Source organism: Rhamphochromis longiceps, linkage group LG13, assembly GCF_057381845.1.
Source record: "Rhamphochromis longiceps isolate RC_006_pf linkage group LG13, R_longiceps_female_GT1.1, whole genome shotgun sequence".
Lineage (NCBI taxonomy): Eukaryota > Metazoa > Chordata > Actinopteri > Cichliformes > Cichlidae > Rhamphochromis > Rhamphochromis longiceps.
Genome location: NC_140569.1, coordinates 28,919,370 through 28,933,680, shown reverse-complemented (window position 1 = coordinate 28,933,680; position 14,311 = coordinate 28,919,370). Strand labels below are relative to the sequence as shown.

The 14,311-nt window shown below is 40.9% G+C and overlaps 1 protein-coding gene across 1 annotated transcript in view; it reads left to right on the top strand.

Annotated features, from left to right (window-relative positions):
- The first annotated feature begins 2,476 nt into the window (after window positions 1–2,476).
- The window catches only part of plekhh2 (pleckstrin homology domain containing, family H (with MyTH4 domain) member 2), a 273,542-nt gene continuing 261,707 nt past the window's right edge, over window positions 2,477–14,311 (top strand). Inside the window, exon 1 of the mRNA XM_085428930.1 lies at window positions 2,477–2,669. The gene's annotated coding sequence lies outside the window, so the exon portion shown is untranslated. The remainder of the gene's footprint in view (window positions 2,670–14,311) is intronic.

Sequence of the window (14,311 nt, the reverse complement as noted above, 5' to 3'; positions counted from 1 at the left end):
TGACATCATATTTGTATCGATCTTGTTATCTTGCTGCATTCTTGTCACAAAAGCAACTGTTTAACCTCATTTTTTAAATAATAATAATAATAATAAAGGTGACCTCTTCTGTGTCGGGGAGGGAGGGCTCTGCCTGGGACCCTGATCTCGCCTTGCATCAGGGTGGCTCACATCTAGGGCCTACCTCCTTCTCTTGCTGGGATGGGCCCAGTTTTCCTGGTCCTCTGGCTTCTGACCGGCGTTATTGCAGCACTCCAGTTGTTTTATGTTTATTTTTCTTATAGGTGCGGCAGTTGGCGACCCCCCTTAGACATTATCATACATACATCTATATCACATATATGTAATAACTGAAACAGAAATAAAGAGAAAAACAGTTAAACCCGAATCAAGAGGAGCCTATAAGGAATTATAGAGCTCATGTTGGAGAAGCAGCAGTGCATTCAGATCACAATTCTGATTGCAAAAGCTGCCAAACAGGGTAGTATTTAAAAAAATAAAATAAGTAAAACCAATAAAGGTGATTATTTTTAAAACGCACAGGTTGCTAGTTGTTATGGGAAACAGGAAGCTGTTTTTGCTTTAAAACAGGTAGCAGGTGATTCTTGAAGTTTACAGTAACCAAGCACATGCAGGGTATTCAACCTTATACACACACTTTCACATAGATGCACATATAGCAGATAAGCACACATGAAAGATACATGCTTCATACAGTCCTTACTGCTCTCCATCTGTTCAGCAGGTTGTGTAGACGTGAGCAATGTCATACAGGGCATGGTAAGTGCTTGTGCCCCACTCTCTCATCGTCTTGGTAACCCATTGATGGGCACACATTGTCACGGTGATGGGGATGATCCAGCACTTGCTCTCTGAATGGATGCTTCATCAAGCATGACTTGGCATTTTATTTGACCCTGCCTGAAGTACCAGCTGCGTGGAGTTAGCGGTGGCTTAATTATGAATCTCTTGTCAATAAAGCTGCTAATGGGAGATCAACATAACAGATAACCTGTGGTTATCTAAACTCATTGTGACACGGTGCGGTAAAGCCTCATGCATCTGGCTTCCTGGGCAGGGTTACACCAAGCACGGATAAACACCTTATGACTCATTCTCTTATATGTTATCCTTCTTATGTGTCGCTTTGTTATGTCGTTAGGGTTGGACCGATATAATTTCAATTGCAAAAATACAGAGCTGATCATGGCTTGGAAAAACCTGTCAATCACTTCAGCTGTAATGATTGTTCCTCTTTTCAAAGTGTGTAATTAAATGTAATTAAATTCACACAATTATTAAAGGATTTAGCTAGTAATATCGGGGTGGCTGTGACTGTGGAGGTTATCTACTAATCAAAAGGTTGGTGGTTTTATCGATGGCTGCTCCAGGCTCCGTGCAAGATACTCACTCCAGATAGAAAACACTTCATACTGCTTGAGCAGAAAAGCACTACACAAGAACCAGTTTATTTAATATTCTAATTATATTTTTAGGGTCCGAGTATTTCATGATCCACTTTATCATCCTTTTTTAGTGAAGTTGGTATTGTAGGTTCTAAAATAAGCATCATGTTGCATTTTATGAGACCTGAAACTAGTGATTGAGATGATAAACTCCTTCAAGCAAATCAAAGGTTGTTTTACTCTAGAACAGGGTTTTCTTTTGACAACCACAGAATGCTGATTTTCTGCATTGTCTTCACATTTCAGGCACAGATGCTAAATTCGTCTTTTATGTACAGTCTACGTTTACTTTACTGCCGTAAGCACATAAAAAGTTTTTAGTTCTGCATCTCATACGCCTTCCCACACAAATTTATATTATCACAAATTTATATTGACCCACTTAGTCTTAGAGTCTTACCAGAGTAAAATGTAGCAACACTAAGGAAATGTACATTTGCGGTTAGCTTTAGTAGCTCACTTGCTATTTTCCAGCAGCAAAATCAAAGGAGAAAACCACATTGTCTTTCCTCTTGAAAACAGTAAAAGTTCCTACATTTTTTAAAGTATATATGTCATTGAACACTATATAGTAGAGTATATGTAGCAAAATAGATTCAAAGTGCTAGACTTCATCTAGCTTCCAGTGTAGCTAGCTGATTTTAGCTACATTAGCTTAACATTATTGAGGTTGTCGTTGGTAGGTGTTGTAGCAAGTATGTAATGTAGTCCAGGTTAACACTGCATTAGAGTCAAACCTCAAGAATATATAAATAATATTACCTATCCAAGGTAGAATTTATAGTTCAAATGTTGTATTTAATAGCATTTTAAAGTACAGCTGTACAGAAAAAACAAGGCCCCTGACGGTTGTAGTGGTTTTAGTTGCGTGTACCTAATAAAGTGAGTGTACAGTATAGAGATGGACCGATCCGATATTACGTATCGGTATCGGTCCGATACTGACCTAAATTACTGGATCGGATATCGGAGAAAAATAAAAAATGTAATCCGATCCATTAAATATCACGAAAGCACCTCACAAAACTTGCAACACGCCGTAACTCACCTCAGAACATTAGCACGTCGGAGCAGTATGCATCACGTGATAGAGCGGCTGTGGCATGCGGGACCTGTCGGTGGTCTGGATAGCATGTGGAGCTTCGCTAGCAACCCGGCATTTCATCTCCGACAAAGTTATCCCGAGAGAAGTAAAGCAAGTGTGTAAGTCCATCTCTGAATGTTTGTAAAGCATTCCTGCGTTAAGCTTACCAAACGATATATGGAGTGACTGCCTCTTCTGGCTGCTACTTCAATCATGAAACTGCTTAATGATCAGCTGATCGGCTTTTCTGTCGCGAGTCCGTCTCTCTGGTTTGTTTTTGGCCCACTTTGCACCAGAAAGAGGAAACCAGCGGCTGAACAACAGCAGCACGTTTAAGCTTGATCAGCTGTTGTTAGAATTTATTTATTATTACTTTCTACTCAAGGATCTTTTTCTACGTAGCTGACGCTGGTAACTGTGCAGGGGCGGATCTAGCAAAGTTTAGCCAGGGGGGCCGATAGGGCATTAACTGGGAAAAGGGGGCACAAAGACATACTTTTCTTTCTTATTCTCATTTAAAATGTCTAGCTTTTAATAAATAATTATCCGAATCTTACACCCAAAGTTTTAATTTGATGTAAAATGAATAGAAGTCAATTACTGTATATAGTAACTATTAAGTCTAATATATATACCCTAGTAAGCTATAGTACTTTTTCCTTTGGGAAGGTACCATCTGTGCAGTCTGCAATTTTGTTGAAGAAAGATGTTGAATCTATTTAATATTTCTTGAAAAATAATTGATTTCTGTGCATTTTTTTTTCACACTGCATCAAATTAAGGTTGATTACGTTGATTAAGCATCATGAGGTGGAGTGTGAGGGGTGGTTCCCTATTTTTTATTTATTTATTTTTGTTGCTGGGAGTTGGAACCCTATTAGTTAGGTTGCTTAATATTTACGCCAAGTACTCTTTAAAATACCAGAATAGGGAGGATGGTGTAGGTTTGAGTTTATTAGATTGATCAGTATTGCTGAACTATGAAATTTTTTTTTTTGCATATAAGTATAACAGAATAGCTTTAGTGTAGTTGTTGTTTTAAACTTGAGTATGAACTTATACAAAATGCAGCAAGATATTTAAAAAAAACAGTTTTGTTGATTAAAAAACACTATATCGGATTCATATCGGTATCGGCAGATATCCAAATTTATGATATCGGTATCGGACATAAAAAAGTGGTATCGTGCCATCTCTAGTACAGTATCTACAGTATGTGTGTTTTTGTGTGGAAGCTTTGTGTGTGAGTAACCTGAGTGATAGAAACCTCCGTGGATAACAAATAAAAGAAACAATAGCAAGTAACAAAGCACAATCTTAAATAGCCACTTATCTGGAATGACTCATGTCAGGAAAAGATGAAGCAGAACAATAGAAAGTCTATCCATGGCCTTGAGACAAGTTTCACAGTCAGACCTGAATCACCGCAGTCACCTGTTTACTACTAGCAGCTATTTATTATCTCTGTTACACCACCGTCCGCAAATGTGACAGGAGCGAGTGTTCATACAGAAATATATGTGCAAGTGTGTGATTATCAAAAGAGGTAGGGGGTGACAGACCGACAGCTACCAGTAAGGGAGGTGTCTCAGTATGTGGGTCGTGACCGGCAGTCTCTAATCCTCTGTGATGCCGACCTGTTTGAACAGCTAGCAGGTTCTCACCGACGCTGTTACGTAAGAGCTGAACGGAGGCCAAGTAAAGGCAAACACTGACACAGACAGCCCGAGAGAGAGAGACAGAGAGAGATTGGTTTACACTTGTTATACTCAATTCACCTGAGCTCTACAATTAGAGAGGAATTTCTCGACACCTCAGAACTGTGCGCAATCGTGGATGGAGAAAAAAGGCGGGCGGGCATCCGTGCGTGTCTGTGCTCAATAATGAGGAGATGTTTGACTAAACAAAGCTGGGCAGCGAGAGATTCCCCCATGCTGCTCCAAGACTAACTTTAGACTCATACCACAGGTTAATCAGATATGCCAGTTCTAAGTATGGATGGAAAATAACTGGTGCAACAGTTACAGTACTGAGTGTTTTTAACCCTTTCGGTGCCAGTGAAAGCTGCTGATTGAAACTGTTATGAAAACTGCTGATGATAATTATCTCTCGGCAGCAGCACCACTGCTACGTTTAGAATTGAATTCCACCTTTCAGTGTACGACCAACATCACATTTTCTCTGTCATTTTGGACAGTTATGGACAGAAATCGGTATATTGTCACGTTTGCCAGTTTGTGAAACTCGTCGGACAACATCCATGTCACAGTGACATTTTTCAGAAAGCTCCTCTATATCTAACTTGCTGTAGAGGCACATAAATGTCAACAAAGACACAAGCAAATACTGGATGTCACACTTAAAGGCATAGAAAGTATAAAAGACTGCCATAGCTTGCAGATAACAAAAATGAAGCCAGTACAGAAGTGCCATAAACCAAATGGCGTTGCAAAAACACTTTGGTCCAACAGAAGTCTAGGAAAACAGCTTTCTGACTTGACGTCCATGAGCATTTTGCTGCTAAAGTTATGGCCTCAGACACTCATTCTGGATCATACTGCCTTAGAAAAAATGAAACTATGTTTCAAAAAGGAGCGGTTTCACACTCAGACCCTTGCCTCTTGTCATGTTTGACTTTCTGAAACAAAGATGGTGATGGTGAAAACTCGAGGCTTCAAAACTGGATTTCAGAAACCCAATGATGACGTCATAATAGCTATGTCCATCTTTTATGCTGTCCATGGTTAAAGGCTATTGGCAATTTGTTTCCCAGGTATTTGAAGAAATGTCAGTAAACAGTATTCTTGATGGACTCCACCTCATTATGGTAGCTCTGTGATGCTTTGAGCTTAAGGGTAACAACAGCATGCAAGTATTCTTGCAAGAACCAGGGGGACATGCTGGTAGGTGCTGTGAAAATGAAGGAAAGGGGTGAAATGACTGGCATTTTGCTAGCATAGCCATAAGGTTAATACAGAACATATTGAGGTACTCTGTAGTTACCCTACATACATTTTTCACTATGTGGCTCCATTCAAAAGATGGCAGTTGAAGAGGTTCATCCATATCATTAGGATGCATCCTGGGCACTTACCCAGGATGAACTGGAGGAGGTGGCTGGGGAGCTGGATGAGTGGTAGAAGACGAATGGATTTTTTTAAAGGTGTACTTGCCATCAGTTCACAACTACATAAGATTGACACTCTAAAACTACTTCACTGTGTCACATCATGAAGAAAGCTTCTACTATATCAGATGATCAATCGAAGGCAACAGGAGTTTTTAAAATGACAACAGTGTTTTCATAAAGCTTAAAAAACTTCTTCATATTTTCCATGTAGTGATTACAGAGCAGATACGATGAGCTTTTGACATCTTGTTTTCATTCAGAGTGATTCATTGCTTTAAAAAGGTGAGAGTAGGATGGACCGAAGTTTGATTTACTGTGAGTCTCAAAATGCAACTTTATGCATTGCCTGCACAAAGGAGCCTAATCCGGGTGTTTGCCGTCTGAGGCGGCCGGTGAGTTCCATGTTTTCAAGTGCAAATATATGATCAACCTCTATGACTTTCAGCCAAAGCTCCTTGAAGTACAAATAAATAAATAAATAAATAAATAAATATTAATGAATGTGCTTTCCTTCTCAAACCAAAGTACACCAGACACACACACACACACACACACCTGGGAATGACATCATTGTGTATAGAAGACTGATAAGGACATTAGTCAACAAAAGCAATGACCTGTTGCATAAGAGAACCGAGAGGGGTCGAGTGATTGACTGAGACAACCATGCATGCACAGAAATGCAGACACACTCCTACGCACGCACACAGACACACAGAGAGTGAGCTACAAGTAGTTAATGATTACGGTGCAATGTGATAGGCTTTGCTATTGCACCTGTCATATCAAGGATTGGTTGACTCCCTCCTGTTTCTCACAATCCTTCATTGTTTTCACTGGCATGCAACACCGGTCGCAAACAAAGTCTTTGTGTGTTTGTGTGTGTGTGTGTTTAGGTGTGTTCATGCCAGTTTCTGAGTCTGATCATGCGTTAAGTTTAAGCGCCAGTTTGCCAGTTTGTATAACACTGAGTTAGTGTGTGCGGTGGGCAAAGGGGGGCAGGCAGTTTGAAGGTCCACCATAGGAGCATTAGTTTACTAACCAATAACAGACCTCTGGGGATAGTTTGTCATTCACCAAGCTGCTTTCTCTTTCTAGCAAAGTGCCTTTTAAACCTCAGGTACGATAAACTGTTTGCTGTTAATGCCTTGCATCTTGTGTCATTATCCTATATACAGGCTATTTTCAAACTGAATAGTCATCTGAACAACTAACCTGCTGGTGAGTCACGAGAAATTTAATTTATCTTCCCTGCATTATTCATCACAAGGCAACTCTATAGTCCTGACTATTGGATGAATCACTTCCCCAGTCTTGATTGCTTTGATTGTGGTGTATAAATATTCCAAGGAACTATAGCACTCAAAGAGAAACTGCTGTTGTACAGCTTTGATTTGATTTGATTGTCTCGCACAAGCTTCTCTTTCACAAAACTCCTAAAACTAGTCAAAGTAATTGCTGAGACCTCAGAACACGGTAGCAACACCGAAACTAGGTCAGATTGGTCATCAGGTTAAAGTGAAACTCTCAGATTTCTTGTAAAGAGGACTACACATTAGCTGCAAAATGTATTTGGAGAACATTTTGGAAGAGCAAGCGTTTCTGCAAAGTTGCTAATGCAGTTGGGTGAGCTGAAAAGTATTATTTAGAGCCTGACTGATTATCTGCACAGATAATAGTGTCAACTTATCACTGCTATCAAACCTGAACCAACTGCCAGTGGTGGTAAAAGTATTGCAAGTAAACTCAGAAAGGACAAACACTTAATATTAATATTAAAATACCAAAACTAGCTTCTCATCAAGTCAGAAACATTTAGAAGCAATATAAATTCTATTATTGAACTATTACTGCAATAACTGTAGACACCAGTGTTCCAGCTGGTAATGTTTGAGCTACTAGCAGCTACTTTAAAACAGTGGTTCCCAAACTTTTTTTGCTGGGCCCCCCTTTGTTTTACAAGAAAAATGTTTGCGACCCCCAACCCCCCCGCGCGTGCACGCGCGCACAAACACATCCTCCAACCACACACACCCATATTCTGCTCCATTGCGGTTTATTTCACACCTCAAACATTTAGTAAACAATTAAGCAAATACAAGTAATCTGCAATTAATTACAGGTAGTAATAAAATAAACTCTCTTTTACGCTACGTCCACACCTACACGGGTATTTTTGAAAACGCAGCTGTTTCGTCCACACGTAAACGGCGTTTCGAATCACCGAAAACAGAGATTTTTTAAAACTCCTTTTTTGCGTTTACGTGTGGACGAGGAATACAGAGTTCGTCATGCAACGTCAAAGGTATGTGCCTTTTTTCACATCACGCTGTGTGCATTGTTTACATGAGATGAATTGCAGAATGGCAGATAGAGACGAAATACTGTTAATCTGACTATCTTCAGGTTTTAAACGCAGTTACTGTCCCTCCATTTAGAAAGGCAGAGGCGTCACGGTGTGATTATTTTACACGTAGTTGGGGGTTTTTTCCTGTGTAATAATATTCAAGATTGCTATCAATACATTTTTCAAAAAATGCCTCTCTGTGCAAAATGGGTTTAAAAACATAAACAGCTGTGGGATGCTGTTTGTCCGTGATTTGAACCGGGGGAACAAATCGTGGCAGGTACGGCCTGATATTATTTGTATCCCGCTGTAACTTTACTGTATAAAGAGCTAACATCTCCAAAATGTCAGGAGTAGTTAGTTATTATAACAAGTGTTTGTGAACTAAAAATCAAGAATGAGGGATACTGTTTGTTCGTGATTTGAAGAGCCCAGCGCTGCTCCCGACGAAGGGAAAACCAATTCTGCAGGGGAGACCTACCTTGGCACTTGTGCAGGTGAAACTAAAGGGTAGATATGCTTCACCATATTTTCTAGTCTTTGGCTTAGAATGAAGTTGGTTTGGAAACATATTCAGCGATGCTTCATCTCCTGCTTTGCGTTTCTGTGGGCGCCCGTGCTAGCAGTGTCCAAGCGTTTTGTTTTTTTCCTTTTCATACCCTGCCATGGCTCTGCCCCCCCCCCCCCCTGGAGGCGGGCCCCACACTTTGGGAAGGTCTGCTTTATACAATGACCAACCACAAAAAGTAAAAAACATTGTTGTTGCATGTTACAACCCACAGTTCTGCTGGGAAATCCAGAGTCCTGGCAATCACATCACCTGAAAGTGACTTTAACACGAACCACACCATCTAAACAATGCTGCAGAACAAGCTCACTGCCAATGCTAACAGGGCCTCTGAACTCCCCAGATTTCAATCTGAAGGCTGTGCAAAACAACCAACAAGATCCAAGGGATGTTTTTTCTACATCCTGATGATGGCAGGTCTTGTACAGAGCTGATTTTTGTTTTGTTTTTGGCAAGAGGCGGACCTAAACAATTCAAGGTTTTCAAATGATTTGTGATTGGTGTATTCTGCTAGGTGGAGTAATCTGTATCAATACATCATAACTATGGAGTATCTTTGCAGGAGCAAAAAGCAGATCTATCACCTGATGAAAATACTCTAGTACCTCAGAGCTTAACTTAAAAAAGCAAAGATAGAAATGTTAGATTATTTTGATACCGATGGCAAAAGAAGCAAAAATAACCTTTAAAGAAATGTTTTCAGTTTAATGCTGATTGTTTCCAGATGGTACTGTACCCATTTAATCTACCATCTTTTACAGAATGCAGTGGACCGCAAAAACACCTTCTCTGAAAGCCAACGGTGGGAAACAAAGATGACTCCCAGTATGAAGATAACAAAGTATTCTTTTCATTCCTGCTACCAAGCCAAGTTAATAACCACAGTGTTCTCTAACACTGCCGAACCTTCACAGGGACATACCTGCAGCTGCTCATATTTCAGTCCCACAACATTATCTAAGGTCTTGACTTAGTCGAGACCTGGAGTCCATTGAAATGCACTAAATGGGTGTGTTTCGGAAGGCACATGTATCAACTTGTGGTTGGCTCTGATTGGTATTTTTCAGTATAATCACATTCAGTACAATGCTTGGGTCTGTCATTAGGTTGGTGTCACACAGTTGTAAATCAGTAGAAGAAGCTGTGATCTGTAGCATCTGTAGCCACATGTTAAAACTGTAAACAGCCATTGAACCTAATGGGACATTCAATAAGGAGTCAAAGACAATGGGAGGGGGGGGGGAGTCATTTGTGATTTCCCAAAATAATATACTAAAGAAAAACAACATGAAGCTGTAATGTTAGCTGTGAATTCCATTGGCCAAATAAGCTAATTAAAGGGGTGGTGTTTGAGATTGCTTAACGCTGAGAGAAATGGGTGCAGTGCTTCAACTGACTGACACACAGTCATTTCTGTCACTCCGGTCGTAGCACAGTCAGCAGAGACTTGTTTTTTCCAAGGTTCAGAAATGAAAACGAGACCAAAAGAAGTTAACCAGGGGTCAACAGAGGTGTACCTTATTAATAATTATCTTCCAAATACTGGTGCAATTAAAATCTAAGTAATGATCAAACAGACCCTAACGAGAGGCACCTCTCTTGTTAGGTTACAAAAACCCATCTATGATCAAGCATTTGCTGATGCCGACAACTTGTCTGAAGACACAGAATCACAAGCGCACACTAGCATGACTAGCTCATTAGATTACTAACCAGAATGTTTTCTGTGAAAGGAGCTATGTTACAAGATAATCAAAAAAATAGCTTAAATGAGAGTTATTACCTAACTTGGCTGAGACCAAAAGATGTAAACCTCAAGCTAACATATTGTTTTAGTGTTAAAGTTGTTCCATACGTAATACCAATGCTAATGTTGCTAATAAGCATGGGCAAAAGCATCATCTCACCTAACAGCTAAAGTAAAAGCACATATCAAACTCCAATGGAAAAATAGCTGTTAAGCTTCCACTTAGTCTAAACTCGACTTGGACGTCATGCAGAAATGTCATCAGGTATTTTGTGCAGTAGTTTTTATTCTCACATTATCTACATTATTACAACTTTAATTTCAATTGCTTCTTCTGCATATCCAATTAAAAATATGTTGTTGTTTTTTCCTCTGGAGAGGAAGTTACACTTTGCAGCTGTAACATTTATTCATGCGTTTCAATTTAGGATCCTTTAAGTACCACGTCTCTACCATAATCTCTCCAGTTAGATCTCATGGAACTGATCGTGCCCACCTTGACCACCTGAACCCATTGACAGCCCTCCATATATTCTCCAATAGGCTCTGTTATTCGCGAGGAGACCTATGGACGTGTTGAAAATAACACTGATGTATTTGTTTCCCAAGCGAGTGCAAAGAGTGTGAAATGCAGGTCAGGTGAGTCATCTTCTCTTCCCTGACAGCACTGTCTGGTTTTTCACACTTGAATGGAAAAATACATTGTGTGTGTGTGTGTGTATTTGTACAAGCAAAGACACACACACCCACACACACATTGACTGATTCATACTCTTTTATGACTGCCCTGACAGCAGGGTACAAAGCTGTGCTGAAGGCCCAAGGACATGCAGGAGCTTACATGCTTACACACACAACTATTTTTTTCCCTCCCAATTTTTTCATTATCACAGAACCGATAGCATCGCAAGTATCTTTCTGCGCAGACGCACACGCGCGGCGCACAACTTCTTTCTCACTCACCAAGTTCCTCACTGCACACACAAAGCACATACACACCAAATGAAATGCTGGTGCTATAAAAAGACAGCGGTGTTTAACCTGTCCTTGAAACTGAACAGACGACCAACACGCACACAGTCTATATTACATGCTGTACAGGTTATGTTTAGAACTGACAGTGCTGTCTGTCTACTATATCTTATATGCATGCAGTGTGGAGTTAAAGTACCAGCGCGTTGGACAAAATCACCGCTCGGGCATTAAATCTACACAAGCTCGGTTTGTTTCACAGCATCCTCCTCTTCTCAGCGCCGTATCCCATGATGCATTTATCAGACCTTTAACTTTGCTGCACGATGATCACAATTTTAGACCACATGCTCCTCGGTGGATGTACCCGGAATGGCGTGTGATTGTAAATCCATGAGGCCTCCACTGTGAGGCCATTTGCTATTTTGTTTAGCTAGCTGCTTTGTGTCAAACACACACTCCACACACATGCTCCAACAATAACACAACAATGTTCGACAGCAACAGTGAAGTGTGTCGTGCTCCCCCTGTTTCTCTCATTTCCCTCCGCAGTCCTGACGTTCTGTTCTTGTCATCTTCTTCCCTCCTCCGCCTCCTCCTCCTCTCACCCGCTCCATGTTGTTCTGACCTTTAACCTGACACCAACCTTCACTGGTTTAGCTGCTGGTTTTCCAGTTAGGCCTTCTCTTTGGTATCCTCGATGTAAACTGTGAGTCATAAAAATGAGGAAAAAGTTGAGTATACTAATCGAGGTGATTGTGAGTTCTGTTGCTGAAGTTTCTCATCTACCAGTGACTTTCTAATATTGTTGCTTATCAAAGACACTCAGTTAATGAATTTATAATAAAAGCGGTGCCAATTAAGTTTCTTTTTCCTTTTAGATTTACTTTTTTTTTTTTTTTTTTGCTTCATTGTACTACTTTAGGAATGAGTACTTTTTTTCTGTCTCTTTACAGTCAGGTTGTCTTGCCAAAGTGTGAATATGTGTGTACGTGTATGTGCCTGCATTTGAATATATGACAAGTGATCCAAGTGAAGTGTGTGTGTGTCCTAGATTTCAGCACACTGTAAATCATTCACAGGTATGACGGGTCAATCTTCAATCCAGATGGTCTGCCAGACTCCCGGGCTGCATTCCAAAAAGAAACACATTTCACTACGATGTCATCTCCCACCCTGCCTGCACGCACACACACACACACACACACACACACACACGTAGGCAGGGTGGGACCCTAGCCTGGTTGGAGGGTATACCAAGCAAGTATACCAGTCAGACAGTTCAGATCCCCTGCTTATCAACTTTAGGGACTCTTTGAGATACGAGGAAACAATGTTATGTGGGGGAATGCCTGAATGACACATTTTACAAGCAACAGCTACCATACAAAGACGCATAAAGACATAAAAGTGAAGTTTATCATCCAGCAGTATGCATTTTGCCTCCATATGCAGAATGGGTGAAAGACATGGTTTAGCTTTTCTAAGAGTCACTATTGTATCTTTCAAACAACACCGCCTAGTATCTCTGCTGAGATAGCCTCACCAGGGTGGCACAATTTGTGTGTGCGTCAGTGCCCATGTGTTTATTATGGCAGACAGTCCTTGGCCACAATACCCTAGTTTGCTATTATTAGCACATTTCCTATCATACAGCGCAGGTTAAGATCTCCCATAGCAGAAGGCAAGGGAATGAGAGACAGAAAAACTGAAGGGGAAAAAATATGTATACGGAGAGATGATAGGGAGAACTTCAGCGTTCAAGGAACAGCCTTGCTTTGTCTCTCGCCAAGAGAAGAAGCACTGGTGTGCGGTGAATGAAAAAGGAATGGATGGAAATATGGAAACGTGATGAAAAGAGAGGAGCACTGAGAAAAGATTTAAAGTGGACTCAATCAGAGACAAATGTCGGATTTGGCTCTTGCAAATCGGGCTCTCAATATCCGTCATCATCTCTCGGCCTCGTTTGCCTTTGCCTCTCCTTCTTTTTCCGTGCTCCCACTCCATCACTGCTACTAAGATAGTTTTGGATGACAGCATGTGATGACAGCTCAATTATGGGAATACAATTCTGAGAAAAAATCCACAAGCCGACTGTAGAAATCTAACTGTAGAAATGACCATTACACTGATCAGGCATAACATTATGACCACTGGCAGGTGAAGTGAATATCACTTCTCTTCTTTAAGGCACCTTGGAACATATTGGGTAAACATTTAATCTTCAAATTTGATGTGTTAGATTCAGGAAGAATTGTCAAATGTAAGGATTTGAGAAAGTTTGACTGTCTAGATGTTTGGGTCAGAATTGTCTGAGGTGCTCACGAATATCAAAAGTAGTCCAAGGAACAAATCACCAACAGGGTCATGGGCGACCAAGGATGGAGTGAAGGCTGGCCCAACAGGTAGTCTGTTGGGCCAGCCTTCACTGCTGAAAGTTGATGCTGGCTCTGATAGAAAGGTGTCAGAATACACAGAAGCCCCATACACAACAGAGTGACCATGCTGACCCCTATCCACCATCAAAAGCACTAACAATGGGCACATAAGCATTACAACTGGACCAGGGAGCAATGGAAGGTCACGTTTTCTTTTACATCATGTGGATGGCCAGGTGAGACAACCCTGCATAGGCACTGTGATGTGATTGTCCTTGGGTCCTGCCATCCATGTGGATGTTGGTTTAACGCAGACCACCCTTTTATGGTAACCGTATTCCCTGATTGTTGTGGATCATGCACTCTACCACAAAGCAAAAATGGTTCAGGAATGGTTTGAGGAGCATAACCATGAGTTTGAGGTATGAGTTGGTCTTCCAATCAAGCATCTGTGGGATGTGCTGGACAAACAAGTCCAATCCACTCGCCCCATTGCACAACTTAGAGGACTTAAAGGATTTGTTGCTAACTTGTTGGTGCCAGATACCAAAGCACACCGGGGGTCCAGCAGAGTTTGTGCCTGAATAGGTCTGGGCTGTTTTGGCAGCAAAAGTGGGAC